Consider the following 9320-nt stretch of genomic DNA (forward strand, 5'->3'; position numbering starts at 1 on the left):
GCTGAGATAAGCTCATTTTCAACGTCCAATTCAGAAAGTGATCCAGCCATAAAATGCATCATTCTTTTTTGTTTTAGACAACAATTCATGCACTGTTAAACATGTTAAAGCAAGTTGCAAGTGAAAATCTATGTCTCTGACTGAGTTTGCATTACTGTGATTTGACCTCTCTGCTGGCTGAGATAAGCTCATTTTCAACGTCCAATTCAGAAAGTGATCCAGCCATAAAATGCATCATTCTTTTTTGTTTTAGACAACAATTCATGCACTGTTAAACATGTTAAAGCAAGTTGCAAGTGAAAATCTATGTCTCTGACTGAGTTTGCATTACTGTGATTTGACATTTCTGCTGGCTGAGATAAGCTCATTTTCAACGTCCAATTCAGAATGTAATAAAACCAGATCCAGCTATAAAATGCATCATTCTTTTTTGTTTCAGACAACATTTTATGCACTGTTAAACATGTTAAAGCAAGTTGCAAGTGAAAATCTATGTCTCTGACTGAGTTTGCATTACTGTGATTTGACCTCTCTGCTGGCTGAGATAAGCTCATTTTCAATGTCCAATTCAGAATGTAATAAAACCTGATCCAGCTATAAAATGCATCATTCTTTTTTGTTTTAGACAACATTTCATGCACTGTTAAACATGTTAAAGCAAGTTGCAAGTGAAAATCTATGTCTCTGACTGAGTTTGCATTACTGTGATTTGACCTCTCTGCTGGCTGAGATAAGCTCATTTTTAACGTCCAATTCAGAATGTAATAAAACCAGATCCAGCCATAAAATGCATCATTCTTTTTTGTTTTAGACAACATTTCATGCACTGTTAAACATGTTAAAGCAAGTTGCAAGTGAAAATCTATGTCTCTGACTGAGTTTGCATTACTGTGATTTGACCTCTCTGCTGGCTGAGATAAGCTCATTTTCAACGTCCAATTCAGAATGTAATAAAACCAGATCCAGCCATAAAATGCATCATTCTTTTTTGTTTTAGACAACATTTCATGCACTGTTAAACATGTTAAAGCAAGTTGCAAGTGAAAATCTATGTCTCTGACTGAGTTTGCATTACTGTGATTTGACCTATCTGCTGGCTGAGATAAGCTCATTTTCAACGTCCAATTCAGAAAGTGATAAAAACAGATCCAGCCATAACATGCATTATTCTTTTTTGTTTTAGACAACATTTCATGCACTGTTAAACATGTTAAAGCAAGTTGCAAGTGAAAATCTATGTCTCTGACTGAGGTTGCATTACTGTGATTTGACCTCTCTGCTGGCTGAGATAAGCTCATTTTCAACGTCCAATTCAGAATGTAATAAAACCTGATCCAGCTATAAAATGCATCATTCTTTTTTGTTTTAGACAACATTTCATGCACTGTTAAACATGTTAAAGCAAGTTGCAAGTGAAAATCTATGTCTCTGACTGAGTTTGCATTACTGTGATTTGACCTCTCTGCTGGCTGAGATAAGCTCATTTTCAACGTCCAATTCAGAATGTAATAAAACCTGATCCAGCCATAAAATGCATCATTCTTTTTTGTTTTAGACAACATTTCATGCACTGTTAAACATGTTAAAGCAAGTTGCAAGTGAAAATCTATGTATCTGACTGAGTTTGCATTACTGTGATTTGACCTCTCTGCTGGCTGAGATAAGCTCATTTTTAACGTCCAATTCAGAATGTAATAAAACCAGATCCAGCCATAAAATGCATCATTCTTTTTTGTTTTAGACAACATTTCATGCACTGTTAAACATGTTAAAGCAAGTTGCAAGAGAAAATCTATGTCTCTGACTGAGTTTGCATTACTGTGATTTGACCTCTCTGCTGGCTGAGATAAGCTCATTTTCAACGTCCAATTCAGAATGTAATAAAACCAGATCCAGCCATAAAATGCATCATTCTTTTTTGTTTTAGACAACATTTCATGCACTGTTAAACATGTAAAGCAAGTTGCAAGTGAAAGTCTATGTCTCTGACTGAGTTTGCATTACTGTGATTTGACCTATCTGCTGGCTGAGATAAGCTCATTTTCAACGTCCAATTCAGAAAGTGATAAAAACAGATCCAGCCATAAAATGCATCATTCTTTTTTGTTTTAGACAACATTTCATGCACTGTTAAACATGTTAAAGCAAGTTGCAAGTGAAAATCTATGTCTTTGACTGAGTTTGCCTTACTGTGATTTGACCTCTCTGCTGGCTGAGATAAGCTCATTTTCAACGTCCAATTCAGAATGTAATAAAACCAGATCCAGCTATAAAATGCATCATTCTTTTTTGTTTTAGACATTTCTTGCACTGTTAAACATGTTAAAGCAAGTTGCAAGTGAAAATCTATGTCTCTGACTGAGGTTGCATTACTGTGATTTGACCTCTCTGCTGGCTGAGATAAGCTCATTTTCAACGTCCAATTCAGAATGTAATAAAACCAGATCCAGCCATAAAATGCATCATTCTTTTTTGTTTTAGACAACATTTCATGCACTGTTAAACATGTTAAAGCAAGTTGCAAGTGAAAATCTAAGTCTCTGACTGAGTTTGCATTACTGTGATTTGACCTCTCTGCTGGCTGAGATAAGCTCATTTTCAACGTCCAATTCAGAATGTAATAAAACCAGATCCAGCCATAAAATGCATCATTCTTTTTTGTTTTAGACAACATTTCATGCACTGTTAAACATGTTAAAGCAAGTTGCAAGTGAAAATCTATGTCTCTGACTGAGTTTGCATTACTGTGATTTGACCTCTCTGCTGGCTGAGATAAGCTCATTTTCAACGTCCAATTCAGAATGTAATAAAATCTGATCCAGCTATAAAATGCATCATTCTTTTTTGTTTTAGACAACATTTCATGCACTGTTAAACATGTTAAAGCAAGTTGCAAGTGAAAATCTATGTCTCTGACTGAGTTTGCATTACTGTGATTTGACCTCTCTGCTGGCTGAGATAAGCTCATTTTCAACGTCCAATTCAGAATGTAATAAAACCAGATCCAGCCATAAAATGCATCATTCTTTTTTGTTTTAGACAACATTTCATGCACTGTTAAACATGTTAAAGCAAGTTGCAAGTGAAAATTTATGTCTCTGACTGAGTTTGCATTACTGTGATTTGACCTCTCTGCTGGCTGAGATAAGCTCATTTTCAACGTCCAATTCAGAAAGTGATAAAAACAGATCCAGCCATAAAATGCATCATTCTTTTTTGTTTTAGACAACATTTCATGCACTGTTAAACATGTTAAAGCAAGTTGCAAGTGAAAATCTATGTCTCTGACTGAGTTTGCATTACTGTGATTTGACCTCTCTGCTGGCTGAGATAAGCTCATTTTCAACGTCCAATTCAGAATGTAATAAAACCAGATCCAGCCATAAAATGCATCATTCTTTTTTGTTTTAGACAACATTTCATGCACTGTTAAACATGTTAAAGCAAGTTGCAAGTGAAAATCTATGTCTCTGACTGAGTTTGCATTACTGTGATTTGACCTCTCTGCTGGCTGAGATAAGCTCATTTTCAACGTCCAATTCAGAAAGTGATCCTGCCATAAAATGCATCATTCTTTTTTGTTTTAGACAACAATTCATGCACTGTTAAACATGTTAAAGCAAGTTGCAAGTGAATATCTATGTCTCTGACTGAGTTTGCATTACTGTGATTTGACCTCTCTGCTGGCTGAGATGAGCTCATTTTCAACGTCCAATTCAGAAAGTGAAAAAAAGGATCCAGCCATAAAATGCATCATTCTTTTTTGTTATAGACAACAATTCATGCACTGTTAAACATGTTAAAGCAAGTTGCAAGTGAAAATATATGTCTCTGACTGAGTTTGCATTACTGTGATTTGACCTCTATGCTGGCTGAGATAAGCTCATTTTCAACGTCCAATTCAGAAAGTGATAAAACAGATCCAGCCATACAATGCATCATTCTTTTTTGTTTTAGACAACATTTCATGCACTTGTAAACATGTTAAAGCAAGTTGCAAGTGAAAATCTATGTCTCTGACTGAGTTTGCATTACTGTGATTTGACCTCTCTGCTGGCTGAGATAAGCTCATTTTCAACGTCCAATTCAGAATGTAATAAAACCAGATCCAGCCATAAAATGCATCATTCTTTTTTGTTTTAGACAACATTTCATGCACTGTTAAACATGTTAAAGCAAGTTGCAAGTGAAAATTTATGTCTCTGACTGAGTTTGCATTACTGTGATTTGACCTCTCTGCTGGCTGAGATAAGCTCATTTTCAACGTCCAATTCAGAAAGTGATAAAAACAGATCCAGCCATAAAATGCATCATTCTTTTTTGTTTTAGACAACATTTCATGCACTGTTAAACATGTTAAAGCAAGTTGCAAGTGAAAATCTATGTCTCTGACTGAGTTTGCATTACTGTGATTTGACCTCTCTGCTGGCTGAGATAAGCTCATTTTCAACGTCCAATTCAGAATGTAATAAAACCAGATCCAGCCATAAAATGCATCATTCTTTTTTGTTTTAGACAACATTTCATGCACTGTTAAACATGTTAAAGCAAGTTGCAAGTGAAAATCTATGTCTCTGACTGAGTTTGCATTACTGTGATTTGACCTCTCTGCTGGCTGAGATAAGCTCATTTTCAACGTCCAATTCAGAAAGTGATCCTGCCATAAAATGCATCATTCTTTTTTGTTTTAGACAACAATTCATGCACTGTTAAACATGTTAAAGCAAGTTGCAAGTGAATATCTATGTCTCTGACTGAGTTTGCATTACTGTGATTTGACCTCTCTGCTGGCTGAGATGAGCTCATTTTCAACGTCCAATTCAGAAAGTGAAAAAAAGGATCCAGCCATAAAATGCATCATTCTTTTTTGTTATAGACAACAATTCATGCACTGTTAAACATGTTAAAGCAAGTTGCAAGTGAAAATATATGTCTCTGACTGAGTTTGCATTACTGTGATTTGACCTCTATGCTGGCTGAGATAAGCTCATTTTCAACGTCCAATTCAGAAAGTGATAAAACAGATCCAGCCATACAATGCATCATTCTTTTTTGTTTTAGACAACATTTCATGCACTTGTAAACATGTTAAAGCAAGTTGCAGGTGAAAATCTATGTCTCTGACTGAGTTTGCATTACTGTGATTTGACCTCTCTGCTGGCTGAGATAAGCTCATTTTCAACGTCCAATTCAGAAAGTGATCCAGCCATAAAATGCATCATTCTTTTTTGTTTTAGACAACAATTCATGCACTGTTAAACATGTTAAAGCAAGTTGCAAGTGAAAATCTATGTCTCTGACTGAGTTTGCATTACTGTGATTTGACCTCTCTGCTGGCTGAGATAAGCTCATTTTCAACGTCCAATTCAGAAAGTGATCCAGCCATAAAATGCATCATTCTTTTTTGTTTTAGACAACAATTCATGCACTGTTAAACATGTTAAAGCAAGTTGCAAGTGAAAATCTATGTCTCTGACTGAGTTTGCATTACTGTGATTTGACATTTCTGCTGGCTGAGATAAGCTCATTTTCAACGTCCAATTCAGAATGTAATAAAACCAGATCCAGCTATAAAATGCATCATTCTTTTTTGTTTCAGACAACATTTTATGCACTGTTAAACATGTTAAAGCAAGTTGCAAGTGAAAATCTATGTCTCTGACTGAGTTTGCATTACTGTGATTTGACCTCTCTGCTGGCTGAGATAAGCTCATTTTCAACGTCCAATTCAGAATGTAATAAAACCTGATCCAGCTATAAAATGCATCATTCTTTTTTGTTTTAGACAACATTTCATGCACTGTTAAACATGTTAAAGCAAGTTGCAAGTGAAAATCTATGTCTCTGACTGAGTTTGCATTACTGTGATTTGACCTCTCTGCTGGCTGAGATAAGCTCATTTTTAACGTCCAATTCAGAATGTGATAAAACCAGATCCAGCCATAAAATGCATCATTCTTTTTTGTTTTAGACAACATTTCATGCACTGTTAAACATGTTAAAGCAAGTTGCAAGTGAAAATCTATGTCTCTGACTGAGTTTGCATTACTGTGATTTGACCTCTCTGCTGGCTGAGATAAGCTCATTTTCAACGTCCAATTCAGAATGTAATAAAACCAGATCCAGCCATAAAATGCATCATTCTTTTTTGTTTTAGACAACATTTCATGCACTGTTAAACATGTTAAAGCAAGTTGCAAGTGAAAATCTATGTCTCTGACTGAGTTTGCATAACTGTGATTTGACCTATCTGCTGGCTGAGATAAGCTCATTTTCAACGTCCAATTCAGAAAGTGATAAAAACAGATCCAGCCATAAAATGCATTATTCTTTTTTGTTTTAGACAACATTTCATGCACTGTTAAACATGTTAAAGCAAGTTGCAAGTGAAAATCTATGTCTCTGACTGAGGTTGCATTACTGTGATTTGACCTCTCTGCTGGCTGAGATAAGCTTATTTTCAACGTCCAATTCAGAATGTAATAAAACCAGATCCAGCTATAAAATGCATCATTCTTTTTTTTTTTAGACAACATTTCTTGCACTGTTAAACATGTTAAAGCAAGTTGCAAGTGAAAATCTATGTCTCTGACTGAGTTTGCATTACTGTGATTTGACCTCTCTGCTGGCTGAGATAAGCTCATTTTCAACGTCGAATTCAGAATGTAATAAAACCTGATCCAGCCATAAAATGCATCATTCTTTTTTGTTTTAGACAACATTTCATGCACTGTTAAACATGTTAAAGCAAGTTGCAAGTGAAAATCTATGTCTCTGACTGAGTTTGCATTACTGTGATTTGACCTCTTTGCTGGCTGAGATAAGCTCATTTTCAACGTCCAATTCAGAATGTAATAAAACCAGATCCAGCCATAAAATGCATCATTCTTTTTTGTTTTAGACAACATTTCATGCACTGTTAAACATGTTAAAGCAAGTTGCAAGTGAAAATCTATGTCTCTGACTGAGTTTGCATTACTGTGATTTGACCTCTCTGCTGGCTGAGATAAGCTCATTTTCAACGTCCAATTCAGAAAGTGATAAAAACAGATCCAGCCATAAAATGCATCATTCTTTTTTGTTTTAGACAACATTTCATGCACTGTTAAACATGTTAAAGCAAGTTGCAAGTGAAAATCTATGTCTCTGACTGAGTTTGCATTACTGTGATTTGACCTCTCTGCTGGCTGAGATAAGCTCATTTTCAACGTCCAATTCAGAATATAATAAAACCTGATCCAGCTATAAAATGCATCATTTTTTTTGTTTTAGACAACATTTTATGCACTGTTAAACATGTTAAAGCAAGTTGCAAGTGAAAATCTATGTCTCTGACTGAGTTTGCATTACTGTGATTTGACCTCTCTGCTGGCTGAGATAAGCTCATTTTCAACGTCCAATTCAGAAAGTGATCCAGCCATAAAATGCATCATTCTTTTTTGTTTTAGACAACAATTCATGCACTGTTAAACATGTTAAAGCAAGTTGCAAGTGAAAATCTATGTCTCTGACTGAGTTTGCATTACTGTGATTTGACATTTCTGCTGGCTGAGATAAGCTCATTTTCAACGTCCAATTCAGAATGTAATAAAACCAGATCCAGCTATAAAATGCATCATTCTTTTTTGTTTCAGACAACATTTTATGCACTGTTAAACATGTTAAAGCAAGTTGCAAGTGAAAATCTATGTCTCTGACTGAGTTTGCATTACTGTGATTTGACCTCTCTGCTGGCTGAGATAAGCTCATTTTCAACGTCCAATTCAGAATGTAATAAAACCTTATCCAGCTATAAAATGCATCATTCTTTTTTGTTTTAGACAACATTTCATGCACTGTTAAACATGTTAAAGCAAGTTGCAAGTGAAAATCTATGTCTCTGACTGAGTTTGCATTACTGTGATTTGACCTCTCTGCTGGCTGAGATAAGCTCATTTTCAACGTCCAATTCAGAATGTAATAAAACCTGATCCAGCTATAAAATGCATCATTCTTTTTTGTTTTAGACAACATTTCATGCACTGTTAAACATGTTAAAGCAAGTTGCAAGTGAAAATCTATGTCTCTGACTGAGTTTGCATTACTGTGATTTGACCTCTCTGCTGGCTGAGATAAGCTCATTTTCAACGTCCAATTCAGAATGTAATAAAACCTGATCCAGCTATAAAATGCATCATTCTTTTTTGTTTTAGACAACATTTCATGCACTGTTAAACATGTTAAAGCAAGTTGCAAGTGAAAATCTATGTCTCTGACTGAGTTTGCATTACTGTGATTTGACCTCTCTGCTGGCTGAGATAAGCTCATTTTCAACGTCCAATTCAGAATGTAATAAAACCTGATCCAGCTATAAAATGCATCATTCTTTTTTGTTTTAGACAACATTTCATGCACTGTTAAACATGTTAAAGCAAGTTGCAAGTGAAAATCTATGTCTCTGACTGAGTTTGCATTACTGTGATTTGACCTCTCTGCTGGCTGAGATAAGCTCATTTTCAACGTCCAATTCAGAAAGTGATAAAAACAGATCCAGCCATAAAATGCATCATTCTTTTTTGTTTTAGACAACATTTCATGCACTGTTAAACATGTTAAAGCAAGTTGCAAGTGAAAATCTATGTCTCTGACTGAGTTTGCATTACTGTGATTTGACCTCTCTGCTGGCTGAGATAAGCTCATTTTCAACGTCCAATTCAGAAAGTGATCCAGCCATAAAATGCATCATTCTTTTTTGTTTTAGACAACAATTCATGCACTGTTAAACATATTAAAGCAAGTTGCAAGTGAAAATCTATGTCTCTGACTGAGTTTGCATTACTGTGATTTGACATTTCTGCTGGCTGAGATAAGCTCATTTTCAACGTCCAATTCAGAATGTAATAAAACCAGATCCAGCTATAAAATGCATCATTCTTTTTTGTTTCAGACAACATTTTATGCACTGTTAAACATGTTAAAGCAAGTTGCAAGTGAAAATCTATGTCTCTGACTGAGTTTGCATTACTGTGATTTGACCTCTCTGCTGGCTGAGATAAGCTCATTTTCAACGTCCAATTCAGAATGTAATAAAACCTGATCCAGCTATAAAATGCATCATTCTTTTTTGTTTTAGACAACATTTCATGCACTGTTAAACATGTTAAAGCAAGTTGCAAGTGAAAATCTATGTCTCTGACTGAGTTTGCATTACTGTGATTTGACCTCTCTGCTGGCTGAGATAAGCTCATTTTCAACGTCCAATTCAGAATGTAATAAAACCTGATCCAGCTATAAAATGCATCATTCTTTTTTGTTTTAGACAACATTTCATGCACTGTTAA

The 9320-nt window shown here is 35.2% G+C and overlaps 1 long non-coding RNA gene across 1 annotated transcript; it reads right to left on the reverse strand.

The window, feature by feature from the left end:
• Positions 1-251: 251 nt before the first annotated feature.
• Positions 252-5850, reverse strand: LOC147841984 (uncharacterized). Its single transcript, XR_015500866.1, has 3 exons — positions 4036-5850; positions 1262-2930; positions 252-516 (listed from the first exon to the last, which is right to left on the reverse strand). It is a non-coding gene; the product is annotated as an uncharacterized LOC147841984 (long non-coding RNA).
• Positions 5851-9320: the final 3470 nt, after the last annotated feature.

The sequence above is a fragment of the Danio rerio genome, chromosome 10 (genome assembly GCF_052040795.2).
Source record: "Danio rerio strain M-AB ecotype USA chromosome 10, GRCz13ab, whole genome shotgun sequence".
NCBI classification, from domain to species: domain Eukaryota; kingdom Metazoa; phylum Chordata; class Actinopteri; order Cypriniformes; family Danionidae; genus Danio; species Danio rerio.